The sequence below is a fragment of the Carassius auratus genome, chromosome 3, assembly GCF_003368295.1.
Source record: "Carassius auratus strain Wakin chromosome 3, ASM336829v1, whole genome shotgun sequence".
Lineage (NCBI taxonomy): Eukaryota > Metazoa > Chordata > Actinopteri > Cypriniformes > Cyprinidae > Carassius > Carassius auratus.
Genome location: NC_039245.1, coordinates 16,266,015 through 16,281,023, shown reverse-complemented (window position 1 = coordinate 16,281,023; position 15,009 = coordinate 16,266,015).

The window sequence follows — 15,009 nt, the reverse complement described above, 5'->3', positions numbered from 1 at the left end:
ATCGAGTCAAACCGTGAGTCCACAGCATTCTCTGTCAAATCTGAGCACAATATGACATAGATTGTGATGTTAAACTGGAAAAATGTGTTGTTGTTGTTGTTGTTGTTGTGTAACAGAAGCCATTTCTAACTGAACTGATTCTAGTGTCATACCTAATGTGTCAAATTACATATTATTCTTGACATAGTCTTCAATTAAACAGTTAATTTCATGCAACAATGTTTTAATATAAGTGAAAAAAATATGATTCAAACTTTCAGTCAAAAATGTGGGCTTTAAAAAGAGATAATTAAAACAGAAAGAACAGATTTATAAATATTACAATTTATTTTAATATATGATTATATAATTTTCATACTTATATGGTAATAAATAAGCAATATTAATATTCAAATATTTATTTTAATTATTTATATATTAAAATAACTTATTAACAATGTAACATTTGGTAACACTTTAGAATAAGGTTCCATTAGTTAATGTTAGTTAATGTATTAATTAACATGAACAAACAATGAATAATACATTTATTACTGTATTTATTCATCTTCGTTAATGTTAGTTAATGAAAATACAGTTATTCATTGTTAGTTCATGGTAATTCACAGTGCATTAACTAATGTTACCAAGCACAACTTTTGATTTAAATAATGCATTAGTAAATGTTGAAATTAACATGAACTAAGACTTATAAATGCTGTAGAAGGATTGTTCTTGCTTAGTTCATGTTAACGAAAGTAGTTAACTAACATTAACTAATGGAACCTTATTCTAAAGTGTTACCTAACATTTTTTTTTATATAATCATTCATAATTTTTATTTTATCATATATAAAAATATTAATAATATAATTATGCTAGCTATGTTTTTAAAGATATTTCAACATTTAAATAAAAATAATATAATACAATAATATTATAATTTCTACACAAGCAGCAACTCAAGATTTGATTTACAAATAAATTCAACTAAACCTATGTTACTAAGAATACAAATAAACAGCACCATCCTGAATAACTTTTTTAATTTTTTTGCATCAAGCTCAGTGCTTTCTGGGATTGCCGTCACTATGAAGAACACATGTGAAGCTGCTTTAGGGTTTGGCTACAGGAACAGATCTTATAAAGCAATGTAACGTGTCTGCAATCGTTTAAGAGCAGTTTCTCCTGATCCTATGATTGAAGCGTGTGCTGTATTTTTGAGAGTTATTGCAGGTTTATTTTTCTTTCCATATCCCCAGACAACCAGATGTGAATGGGACAAAGGAAAAGCCGCATGAGAACGATGCAACATCTTCAAAAGACGACTGATAAGAGACATCACTCATCCATCTGAGATTGTGAGGATAAAAAGAAACTCAGTTCATCCTGTGAGGATCTTCCAGGGGACATTTCACAAAGTAAATGGTCATCCTGAAATATTGAAGAGCACTGTCAGATTGAATACAAGACGACACGAGCAAAAGGGTCTCATGCGAATCCACTGGATGCCTCCATTCCCAACACAGCGAGGATGGTTTGAACTGGACACAGGAGAAAAATAACATATTTATTAGAGGACAGTGAAAAGAAAAGTGCTTTCAAGAGCTATGAACTAGCCTGCTCCATTTTAGACTGAAAGTGCTGTGAGCGGATGAACACAGATGCAGTGTCCTATAAATCATTCATACACAACAACCAGCCATCAGCTGCATGCAGGACTGGACCAGCAGAGCCCTTCATCATCATCATCATCATCATCATCATCCGGACGTGTTATTAACTGACACAGGAGAAGGAAAGAGTGTGCTGCTGAAAGAGATTTAAATGAGTAACAGAGGCTCGTCTGATGAGCGTCTCACTGGAGGAGGCAGTTTAGAGCATGAAACATTGATGTCTTCACATGTCAGCTCTTTCTGTGGATGTGTGTGTGTGTTTCCCACGCTTCACTGATCTCACACACACACCTGCTCCACAGCACTCAGTTCTTCAGCTCAGCACACTCTAGACTGTTGTAATGGCCAATCAAAATTAATTATTGATCAATTTCAACAGAGATCTCTTTAATATCTCAATAGTCTCTCTCAGTAATGACATTAAATGAAGATCAAACTTCATTTCTCCTTATTATTCTCCTGAGGCCCTCAGTAAGCCCATCTTCACCACACTAAAAATAAATGCTTTGGTAAATCATAATTATGAGATAAAATGTCGAAATTATGAGATACAAAGCCATAATAATGAGACCAGAAGTCAAAATTATGAGATTAAAAACTGAATTATGAAAAATCGAAATGATGAGATAAGTAGCAATTATGAGACAAAAATTCATGAGATAGAAAGCCAAAATTGAAATAAAAACCTCAAACTATGACAGTCAAAATTATGAGACAAAAACCTGAATTTATGACAGTCACAATTATGAGATTAAAAGTTAAATGAAATACTAAGCCATACTAATTAGGGATGTCCAGATCCGATCACGTGGTTTCAGACTCGATCGGAATCAGACGTTACCTCCCGATCAGGACTCGGATATATATAATAAAGGTGTGAATAAATATAGATTTAAACTCAAAGAGACAGGATAGTGTGCGCAAGATCTGATGTTTTATTCGGACCCTGAATACAGCGAGATGAACATCACAGAGTTAAACACTCCTGCAGTGTGTGTTTCATTCATACTCGACGCCAGAGGGCGCTCTCACGCAGAACTTCATATCAGGAAACTCCTAATATGGACAAAAGCGTCCCGCTATGGCTGTATGAAAACAGTTGTTTTCACAGAAAAACAGAAACTTTTGGAAACACGAAGACATGAATATACGATTTCGGCAATATATGGTTTTTCAAGTCATCTCCAACAGGTGATAAATAAAGTATATGAACAATGCAGTGCTGATTGACATAGCATTTATCACAGTATATTAACTATTCTGCCTTATTATGTGATAAACAGTGTTTGTAGTATATAAACAAATCATTATTATTTGTTATTGTCCAGCAGTTATAGATTTCTAAGCCAATTAAAAGCTAGAAATTAGAGAAAAATTTAAGTTGCCTGTACTACCATCAAAGTTTTTGAACAGCAAAACAGTAAAATTTTGAAATATTTTTACTAGCCTAGTTACAATTATCACAGTCAAAATTCTCACATTTTTGGTTATAATGACTTCAGTGATGTTCTCAATTTTGTTTTACCAAAACTTTTTTTTTCCTTATATGGTGCACCTAGTCTTCAAACTGCTCAGATGTGCCACAAATACCATTGTCTGCAATCAAAATTAAAAAATCTCAACAAGAAATATTTCTTATCAAATTATCTGAGCTGCACCACATTGATTATACAGTTTACTAGATAATTCGGTCCATTTTATTTACCTAAGTTGATACTTGAACTAAACATAAGTGAGAATACAGCTAAAGAACTTCTTTAAGTCTTTTCAGATGTTCTTCATTATATTTGCTCATGTAACATGGACTGTGGAAACCCAAAGCACAGTGTACAAGTAATGAGCTTCCAGAAGACACACAGCTGGTCTTTGAACATGAGGTTAATGTCTCAGAATTCATGATTATTTGTCACTGAAGATCTGACCAGAGAGAGGATCAGAAAACACAGCTGCACTTGCGAGGGAAACTCGAACCTCACCGTCCCGCTCCAAACGTCTGCTCTATGTACAGTCATGCATTCAACCCCAGGTGTCCAACAAGAGAAACGAGAAAGCCCAGATTACACAGACGTATACACAGACTCACACGAGACGCAGATAAAGTTTCAAGTCGGCAGTTTAAGATCTCAAACCCGGAAACATCTTCTATATTTGATAAACACACCGATGGAGGTCCTACAGGAGATGACTGTGGCCTGGATGAAAACGGACACCTTTCTCCAAACGAGCCCCATTCTCAAAAACAATAAAGGCACAAAGAATGATTTTAAAAGCACTATTAGAAATTTGATCAACTATTATTTATAGTAATGGTAAAACTAATCATGCATGAAAAGTACCTTCTGTAAATAATCAAGCTCAGCCATTCAGACCTGTTACAAACAAGCATGTAGGACAAAATGATTAAACTAATATTGTTCTCTAAGAAGATAAACCTAAAATTGAACTGCAAAACAACATTTGGTCCCAAACTTGAATTTTGCATATGTATTCTGTCATGTTTTAAGATCTTGTTCTCTTTTGGTGGATTGTGGAAACTAATTATCTTCCCACTGAAACCAAACGAACGTTTTGCTTTTAGAAAAATAAAATGAGTCATGATCTAGAAAATATGAGATTAATATGTTTCTCAAGAGTGATTTTAATACTGTATTACACTGAATCGATATAAATGAGAAATGGTCACAACAGACTAAAAAAAAAACCTTGAATAAACTAGTAATGTACAACATGATAGTTTGCTTTAATGGAAAAGCCTTAATTCCAATGTTAATAATAGTAAATACATGAATATTTCTTGAGTGATAGATAATTAATGTCATTATTGTTTCCTGGAGCAAATCTCATAACACTTCAATAATCCCAGATGTTAATCTTGATGACCCTTGTGTTTTTCCGTCTCAAAATTTTAAATGCTCTTTAAATAAAATGCCTGATTCATTTTCTGGATAATGTAAAGTCATTGTGTCTGGGGATATGTGTGTGTGTGTGCGTGTGTCTCTCATATATTTCAGCATGTTGTGTGTGTGTTTGTGTGAAAGCAGCTGCTGGGGTCCTGTGGGATGTTGAGGGTCTTTACAGCACAAACCTCTCTCTTAAATCCCTTTTGAAGCAAGTGGTTTGTCTTTGTAAAGTGACACTGGGTCTCGTTTTTTAAATCTGTGCATGTCCCACTAAATCACACAGCCTTCCTGGAACTGAACAGATTTGACATGTTTTCACATCAGTTTAGTATCTAATGTGATAAAGTCTATCAAACACAGCTAATTTTCTAAAAAAAAAATAACTCTCTCTCTCTCGGTGCAATAAAAACTGAATCTGAAAAACAAAAAGTTGGTTTATTGTCTGTAATAATCATTTTGAAATGTCATGCAATAATTAATGTGCTGTATTATGAGTTTCAGTAAAATAAGCAAAAGGCAAATGCACTGCAAGTTTGGTCAATGAAAATCTCTAAATGTTTAAGTCCTGCTGATAACTGAACACACAAATCCATCCATTCATAAGAATAACCATATTCTTGGCTGAAAACAATTTAAACAACAAAGGAATAACACACACTTTACCTTCTCAATAAACACTTTCAGCTCCTTATAGAGTCAACACACTTAGATAAAGCCCAGGATGCGCGTTAAAACTTTATTTTAAACTAAATATTCATGCAAGTTGATGCTTGGGAAAAACTGCTTTTCAAATAGAAGTCAAGAAGAGGAAGAGAGCAACAGTCTCCATCTGCTGGATGGTCAGTCAGATAGTTATATTCCAGATTACTACTTTTCCTTTTTCAACTATTGACAAAAATATTCCACAGATGTGTAGAAATCATAGCGCATAATATACTTAAATAATTTAATAATATGGTTTTATGAGTAGTAATAATTAATAATAATTTGTAAAAAAAAATAAACCACTCAACCTATATCAAGGTTCTATCTGCATTCTGAGTAGTTTTGAAATATTGAGCTTCAAAGTTTTTGCATTCCATTCGACTGTGTAGAACCTTTTTTTTTTTAAGTAAAAAGTCCCAAAATGTACACAGCATTACAAATCTATTGCATAAGTAAATAAGTCACTTAATAAGAATATGTGAATAACAACATTTTGAAAAATATGTTCCCAAAGGGAACAATATGTATTTAAAACGAGTAGAATGTTTAAAAAATATCAATTATGCTTAACAAAAATGGACCTAAATAACTGTAGTCAGTCCTGAGCCCTGACTCTGTAAATGATCAACTCAAACTTACCTGAGTATCATCTGACTCACAGTTAGCCTATGTACACTACATTTCCCATAATTCTCTTGAAATAATACAGTTATAAAATGTAGTGTTTTTTTGTTTCAAAGAAAGGCATAGCTTGAAAATTTGTAACTTATTCACGTCACAGTTTTTCTCATAGGCATCTTGCATCCAGGTAAATATAGTTTTTTACTGCAGATAAATTGTAATATGAACCTTAATAAATAATAATAATAAAATGATCATAATTGATAATAAACAGATTAATTGCTTGTTTGTGTCAGATAAATGATCCTGATGCTCTTTTGTGGATAAGATTATGCTGCCAACAAGAGGAGTGAGATAGAAATTTATCATCTGCCCCAAAATGAGAAAATGACATTATACTCGCACTATTGTCGATCACTGACTTGATGGTGTTCAAATGAAGGAATAATTAATGCATTCTAATGAATTTTCATTTTAACAGTATAATCTTTGCTCTAAAAACCCGTTTAATCCAAAAGAAAATTCAGACATGAAAATATCCAAATGATGTGTCACTAGTAACCCTTTGAAATAAACAATAATTCTTTTTTTAAATGTTTTTGGAAAAATGTGTGAAAAATTGTGTTTTATGTTCGGTCACAATTGTGACCAGTGGGATAATGTGTGTACTGATTTTTTATTTCTGCAGTTATACAAATGGTTAGATATCTTAGCAGAGCTATTTAAAACTGTTTGATCACATATTAGGGTTACTACTGTGTGTAAAAAAAAACTAAACAGAATTTCCAAAATGTTACTTTTTTGTCAAATAAAACTTTTTGTAATAAATTAATTTTTAATTTAGTACAATATTTTGTCATTGCAACATTTTATTGTCATTTTCACAAGCAACTGCAACTGGATTTATACCTAAGTTCAGTGTTATCCCAGCGGTCACTGTTGTGACCATCAGCATGTTTACTCATTCAGTGACCACATTCAACAAAACTAAATATATGTGAATGCATATATTAATACTAGACACCCTAAAGATCACATGTACCAAACATCTTTGTCATATCTTTATGTTAAAACACTTTACTAGCCTTTAGTTTTGAAGCTTTGATGCATCGAGCCATCATCTTCTCAAGGTGAAAACAGGAAGTAATCTGCTGTGGTCATGTGACTATTAGCACTATCATGTAAAACTGCACATATTTAATTGAGACCCTTTATTTTGTCCATATTTGTGGGAAGTGCACTAAAACATCAGTAAGGTTTTTAGAGCTTTATAAATGTAAACCATTTTTATGGTCACTGTTGTGACCGGTGGGATTAAACAGGTAACCCCTTAACACGAATTTAGGGAGTGTTGTGGGCTGCTGCTTGGGCACTCTCCCATTGAGAATTGGCAACAAATTTCTATAAGGATACTTCAGATCGGCTGTGGGCCCTGTGTCTCACCTGGTTGCCCATTGATGGTAAATCTGACTAATTTTAAAATTGTTTGTCATAAACTTCTCAAGAAAACTTTCTGTGGAATTAAATCAGAATATTCTGTTACAACAGGGCATCCATTTTAGCAATGTGTTACGTAGAGGCCAATACAGCATGTTAAGCAGGGAAAGAAACTGTATATCAATATTCCTATAGAATCTTATGAAAATCTTGCCATGTTGTTTCTCTCATTATTATCTCTTTTTTTATTATTACATGTTGCCCAAGAACCTATTAATATGCAAATCAAATGTATAGATAAAATTTATAGAGAAGGAATATAAACATCTGGCCACGCTGATACACATATTTTATAAAGTAAAATATTAGTATATCAAGTCGTTTTGTAATATATTTCATAACATAGTTTGTATAAAGTTTTGCTCGAAACAAAATATCCTGGGACCTAAAAAAATATAGATGAAAGAATAACAAACAAACAAACAAACAAAAACCATTGTTTTTGCCTGTAGTTTCTTATCATTTCCTTAATACTTCAGTCCTGATGTTTTCTACAGAGAATTTACACAATACAAGATAAAAGATTTTATGTTAAGATAATTATGTTTTCCACAACAATACCAAATTATTCTGTAAAAGTTTCCATACTGCCTACCACCGTGGCTGGACTTCAGGATATTTCAATACAGAACATATGTATGCCCCAGTAAACACGATGAACAGAATTATGATCGCAGGAATTTGACATCCATTATACGTACAAGTTTCACCTGCAGCAGAAATATAAAATTTATTAGACTTAGTATTTAAACTGACAATGAATTCAGCATTCAGCAATTGAATGCATATTTTATTTATGCAAATATATTATTTATTGTGTGTGTTTGTGTAATTATTATGTTTTGAACATTCATAGTGCAGTAAATGAGCTAAAGATTTTATTAAATTGTCATCATTTACTCACTTTCATGTTGTTCCAAACATGTATGCTATGATTTCCTTTACAAAACACAAAAGGAGAATTTAGAAGAAGTTAAGTAAGTTTATACCAGTATTGTGTGTGAACATAACTGTACTAAGGACTGAGATACAGGACTGACAACTGTATTCTGCTGCTGTGTAACATGGTCAATGCCATTAAACCTAAAATATTTTTTAAACAAAATGCTGGCCTTCCAGAGGAACAGTTTAAATTTCAGTCTGTTCATGACATAATCATCATATTACTTAAAGTGAAAGGAGAAAGTAACATTCAGCCAAGTATGGTGACCCATACTCAGAATCTGTGCTCTGCATTTAACCCATCCGAAGTGCACACACGCGCACACGTGCACGCACGCACATTGGGCAGCCATTCATGCTGTGGCGCCCGGGGAGCAGTTGGGGTTCAGTGCCTTGCTCAAGGACACCTCAGTCGTGGTATTGCCAGCCCGAGACTAGGGTTAGGAGTCAAACTCTCTAACCACTAGGCCACAACTTCCCCATGACTTTAGAAACTTAATACAGTGCAGGAGTCACATGGACCACTGTTACAGAGTTTTAAAGGGATAGTTCACCTAAAAATGAAAATCTGAGGTTTATCTGCTTCCCCCATGGCATCCAAGATGTAGGTGACTTTGTTTCTTCAGTAGAACACAAATTATGATTTTTAGCTTCAGTCGTTGCAGTCTATCAGTCGTTTAATGCATAGAAAATGGTAACAGAAGTAAAAAAAAAAATATTAAAAAAAATCATGCACAGAAAAATCCAAATTAAACCCTGCGGCTCGTGTTGATACATTGATGTGTAAAGACTCAAAACAAAGTCACATCTTGGATGCCCTGGGGGAAGCAGATAAACCTCAGATTTTCATTTTAGGGTAAACTATCCTTTTAATGGTGTTTGACAAACTATGAAATTCTCCTTCTGTGTTTTGTATAAGAAAGTGCAAGCATAGAATCGGAAGTGTTTGGAACAATGTTCTCTCATTATGGACTGTTTATTTCATAACAATGTTTTTGTATTAAAAACAGCACCAGTTACTCACCAGGTTTAAATTTTTGTAAAATCAGCAGAATCAAAGCGAAGAGGCTTTCAGATGGAAAGAAAACAGTTCTCAGATCTCCCAGTACACGTTCACCATTCACTGAGAAATACAAATAACATTATAGCAGAGACCGTATTTAATATTCAATTATTATGACTGATGATAGGCTTTTTTAATAACAGGATTGAACTCACATATCTTGAGTATAAGTTCTGTCATCAGTGCTGATGAACTCAGTAAAACAACAACAACTGATCCAAACAGGTACACAAAAACACTGTGATGACAAACTGTAATAAAAGTTAAAAAGGAAATCATTTAAGAGACAAAAACTATTACTGTTCACTAAACATGTTGTTTGCACCATTAACATTTTAATAATAAAAGAAACATTATTTTTCATGATAACAATAATATCAACAAAATAATATATATATATTAATGCTCTAACGTTTCATATGGCTCTTTTTATGAAAAAATCTACTTCTGTTTGATATTTTGTGAGGGGTTCTTTGTACTTTGAAAATATACTTTAAGTTTTTCCCCAGCAACTAAGTGATTTGATAGTAAAGCTACATAGATCACATTACAACATTATGGTTGCATTTTCACACATGCACACAGCCTCATGCATTTAGTGAGGGATCTGTGTGGTTTAGAGGTTAAAGATCTGGACTGGGCACTGAAGGTAGGTTTAACTGAAGGGTTAACTCAAATTCACGCTTACGTCTGAATCAAACCCTTAAAAATAAGTGATAAGTGAAGTAAATCTAAATGTGGGAGCAGAAAGACATCATAAAGAATATTATCATTACTGTACCTGAGTTATTAAACATCCATGTTAACTGCATACGTGTCCACTGTATCTGCAGAAAAGTAATCACACAGAACCATCCAAAATAATCTGTCAATGGAGAGATGTGGTTAATTAGGATAGTACTCAACGCCCCATCTTATTAAAATAAATTATTAATCATTATTAATAACAAATGAAAGAATGTTTTAAAATGAAAAAATTTTCAAATATCATACCTTCACGATTTTTCAGTACCATGATGTAAAAACAGTTCATAAAAGCATTAAATGCCAGGAAATTACAGAGAAATAATCCCCTCTCTGCCAAACTTGAATCTGAGAAAAATATGAGGACATTTTCATTCTGTGTTTGGTGACTCCTTGGTGATTAAAAGTTTATGTGGGTTATCAAACTTCCTACTCTGGAAGTATTCGATTTTGAGATTAAGCACTGGTGTTGAGCTACAGGAACACAGGTTTTGATCATAGTCCAGTTACTTTCCATTTTTGCTTCAGAATGGTCTCAATATTTATGCCTTAAAAGCATGTTTAGGCAGATCATTGTCATAAAGGCTGTGAAAATAAATCTGCACTGTTAACCCTATTGAACTTTTATTTTAAAAATGTACATAAATCTAACCTTTCATTAAAGAATAATAATTTAAAATGTGGGGAAATATAATGAAATAAATGTTTTTCTCTAATACACGTTGGCCGCAATTAACGCCCCCCTTTTATTCAGTACTTTTTGAAACCTCCATTTGCCAGTTTAACAGGTCTTAGGCCCCATTTACACTGCATGGTTCAAGTGACCCAAAATATGAATCGGATACGTGCATTTGCGTGTGCCATGTAAGCAGACAAATCGGATATTCCCCAGTAAATGCAAGTCGTACGTCATTAAAAAAGTGACGTCAACTCAGGTGGACACCGCCAACTGAGATCACATGACTTATTATAGGCACGATGGAGGACGAAGTATATACACAGTGGAGCAATGCGGAGGTTTCATGTCTTAAGTATTTGGGGCGAAGAGACAGTGCATGCAAAAATGCAGGGTTGTTACAGAAATAAAGGGCTCTCCCTTTTTTCTCCGTCATACGAGACAAATGTTTTGCTGATTTTTTTTTTTTTTTGTTGACTTTTCAAAATATTGTGAAAGCAAAACACTGTATAATTTTATTTGCATCTGCATACATTGTATTTCGTGCTGTTTTACTTCCTTTTCTGGGTCAGAACGTCTACATTTGCTAGTTTCAGCAGTGTATAGTGTAAATGCAAAAATCGGATACGGGTCACTTTAGAAAGATGATGTAAGCGGGTCGTCAAAAAAATCGGATATAGTCAGAAAATCGGATTTGGGCATCAAGACCTGCAGTGTAAATGCAGCCTAAATGTTCTCCTATAATGCCTGATGAGGTTAGAGAACACTTGACAAGAGATCAGAGACCATTCCTTCATCCAGAATCATTCCAGACCCTTTAGATTCCCAGCTTCTCCTCTTCAGTTCACTCCTCTCATGTGCTGTAGGGTTCAGGTCAGAGGACATGGCAGAATATTTGTTTTGTGCTCAGAGACCCATTTTTGTTTTGATATTTGTTTTTGGATCGTTGTCCTGTTGTAAGATCAGACCATGGCCCATTATACGATTTGTAGCATCAGACAATCATTTTTTCTTTTTTTCTTATCTGTTATTTGATAGAATCCATGATGCCATGTACGTAACTAAACAAGATGTCCAGGACATGTCTTACTCCTGTGTACACCAAACCCATCTTGAGTGATTGCCGCTAAAAAGCTCATGGGTTTTTTTTTTAGAATCATAAAAACCAGTCTTGTTTGTTAGTTTCAGTGGCAAATTACTATGCTGGAGTTTGATTTTGAATGAGAGCATTTTTTTCTTCTTCTTGAAACCCCCACAAACAACATGTAGTGATGTAGGTTCTTTTTGACATTTTCTTTAGGGTTTCTGACTCTGAGACTCAACTATTTTCTGCAATTCTCCAGCTGTGGTCCTTGAAGAGTCTTAACCACTCAAACTCTCCTTCTCACCACACATTAGGACGATATACACACACGTCGTCTTCCAGGAAGATTTCTAATATGTTTAGTTGATTTGGGACCTCTTAATTCTTGCCTGATGGTGGAAATGTTGATTTTCAATGCTTTAGCTCTTTTCGTAAAGCCACCTTTTATTTTGTGAAGCTCAACAATCTTGTTCTGCACATCAGAAATATATTCCTGTTTTTTTTTTTTTTGGGGGGGGGGGGGGTGTCATTGTGATTAAGGGAATTTGGCCTTTTTTATATTTCTGTGAAACAGGAAGCAATGGGTGGATAATTTGATGTTCATAATCACCCTGGTGTGCTAAAAATTATACATATGAATGGGAGTATACTTCAGAGATATTTTACTTATAAGAATTTCTAATTGTGACCAATGTGTATTAGAGAAAAAAAACATTTACTTCATAATGAGACCCCCCCCCCCCATTTTAAATTCTTATTCTTCAATGAAAGGATAGATTTTTGTACATTTTTTAAATAAAAGATCAAAAGGATTAACAATGTTGATTCATTTTCACAGCCTTTTTTTGATAATATTTACCAAGAGTACCAACAATTCTGACGACGATTGTATTTTACCAGTATATGTTTTGTAATATAAACTACTGTAACACTTACCATTTCGTCTTTGTGTGTCATAAGTGTTGTTGGAGATTCCAACATCTAGCACACTTGCTAACAGCGGTAAAACTCCAGTGGCCATATGTACTAAATATGGAGAAATGAGTACAGTTCACTTTGACTTGAAATCAAGCATTGATTTTATATTTAAAAAGTACCATATATAGTGAACATAGAAATCAAATAGAACTTTAAACATGTGAAGACATTTAACTGGGTGCACTCAATTAACTTCAACAAACTTATCTTAATTTTATGAGCATAAATGTGTCTGCACTAATATTCAACTGATATAGTTTATTTTAGATTTATTAGTTTTTAAACTTATTTTATTATTTTATTATTCCACTTAATATAATGATAATAGGAAAAATAAAAGGTTACCTTGTAAGCCAAAAATATCAGTCCGTATAAATAAAATGCTAAGATTAAACATAAAGTGTCACAAGCTGCCCTCACTAAGGTTAACAAAGGCTTCTCATCATTTCTCCAGTAAGATGGGCCAGGATCAATAACTGTATCAGAAAATAAAGAAGGATGAGCACATAAACACCAAACATACACACCAACAACAACTATCAAAACCCTGTCTAGTCACAGTTGGATAATGTGATGTTATGTATAGCCAAGTATGGTAGCTCATACTCTGAATTTGAGCTCTGCACTTCAACCAACCAAGTGCACACATACCGTAGTGAGTAATGAACACACACACATAAACAGCAGTTGTGTGCAGTGTTGGGCAGTAACGCGTTACTTAGTAACTAAATAACAAAAAAAAAAATTATATTCTGGCATTTATGACCATTGACTTCTGCCTTTTTCTAATTTTTATCACTACCCATGCCTCATCCAGGAGTATGCAATGTTGGAGAGCAAGCATTTGGGAGTTTCTAGAAGCTGAATAAACAATAAAGCTGTAGTGAGCCCCTTTATTAAAATACCTGGAGCTGAGGAATAATACAAAAATTGTCATATTCACTCAGTATTACTTGATCTAATTTACAAATATCTCAATTAAAATTACAGTATAAATTAATTGTACTCAGTTGTGTTTTAGGCACTAAAACAGTCCATTGCATTCCTAAACTCAACAAAAACGCCTAAAATAAAATACGGCGAAACATGAGCAGATCTTAATTTAATGCCGCATTCGACACTGTCTATTCATATTCACTTTGTTAGCAACAGAAGCAATAGATTATATTTGTTTGTGCAGGGGCATTTTTTGTCCAATTAAGTGGCATTTTTGCCCCAAGTCCCCATATGTGGCCACCCTTACACACGCTTCGCTTATGACTGAGATGTCTTTAAGAGATTATAAATGCAGCGCTCTGCTGACATTCTGCCAAACCATGCATGCTGCAGCCTAAAAATAACAGTGTTCTGTGAATGTTGATGCTTTAATAACAAATTTTTATCAGGAGCATGTATGCTGGGATTTCATAGATTTCATAGAGAAGTAAAAGTAATCTAACTAGTAATGTAACGAATTACTTTTGAAATAAAGTAATAAGAACAGTAACATGATTACTTTTTAAAGGAGTAATCAGAAATCAGTAATTTGATTACATTTTCAGAGTAACTTGCCCAACACTGATTGTGCATAAACTGCATGAGAAGTTGGGTTTGGTGCATCCGCCAAAAAAGCAACCTGCAGCAGTGTTCGTTGCGCGAATTGCCAAGCTTTACTTTTGTAGGTCGCATTGCAGTAAATAATAAGATTACATGATCATGCAGTCAATACAAATATTTAATAAAAACATTAAAAACAAGCAGGGCTGTAACATAACCCAATAATAAACACACGCCAGGTCTACACCGGACACAAGTGGAGTGAAACAACAAAAGACAGCAGAACCCAGTGATGGATACACTGGACACGATCCCCATCAGTGAACTGATGCTCGTTCTGTTTATGATGAAATGTACTGATACTGCGTTCAGATGATTTGACACTGTAGTGTGATGTCATCAAGTTTAGACACACTTTTAGCGCAGCACAACTCTCGTGTCCAGTGTAGACACAGACAGTGACTGCTCTATTTACAAATAAATTATATATATATATATATATATATATATATATAAACTAAACCAGTGGCATAACGATATGGAAATATAGACTAGAAATATATTTCCACTTGCTCTGTCCTGCGTCCATGACACTGACTCACTGCGGA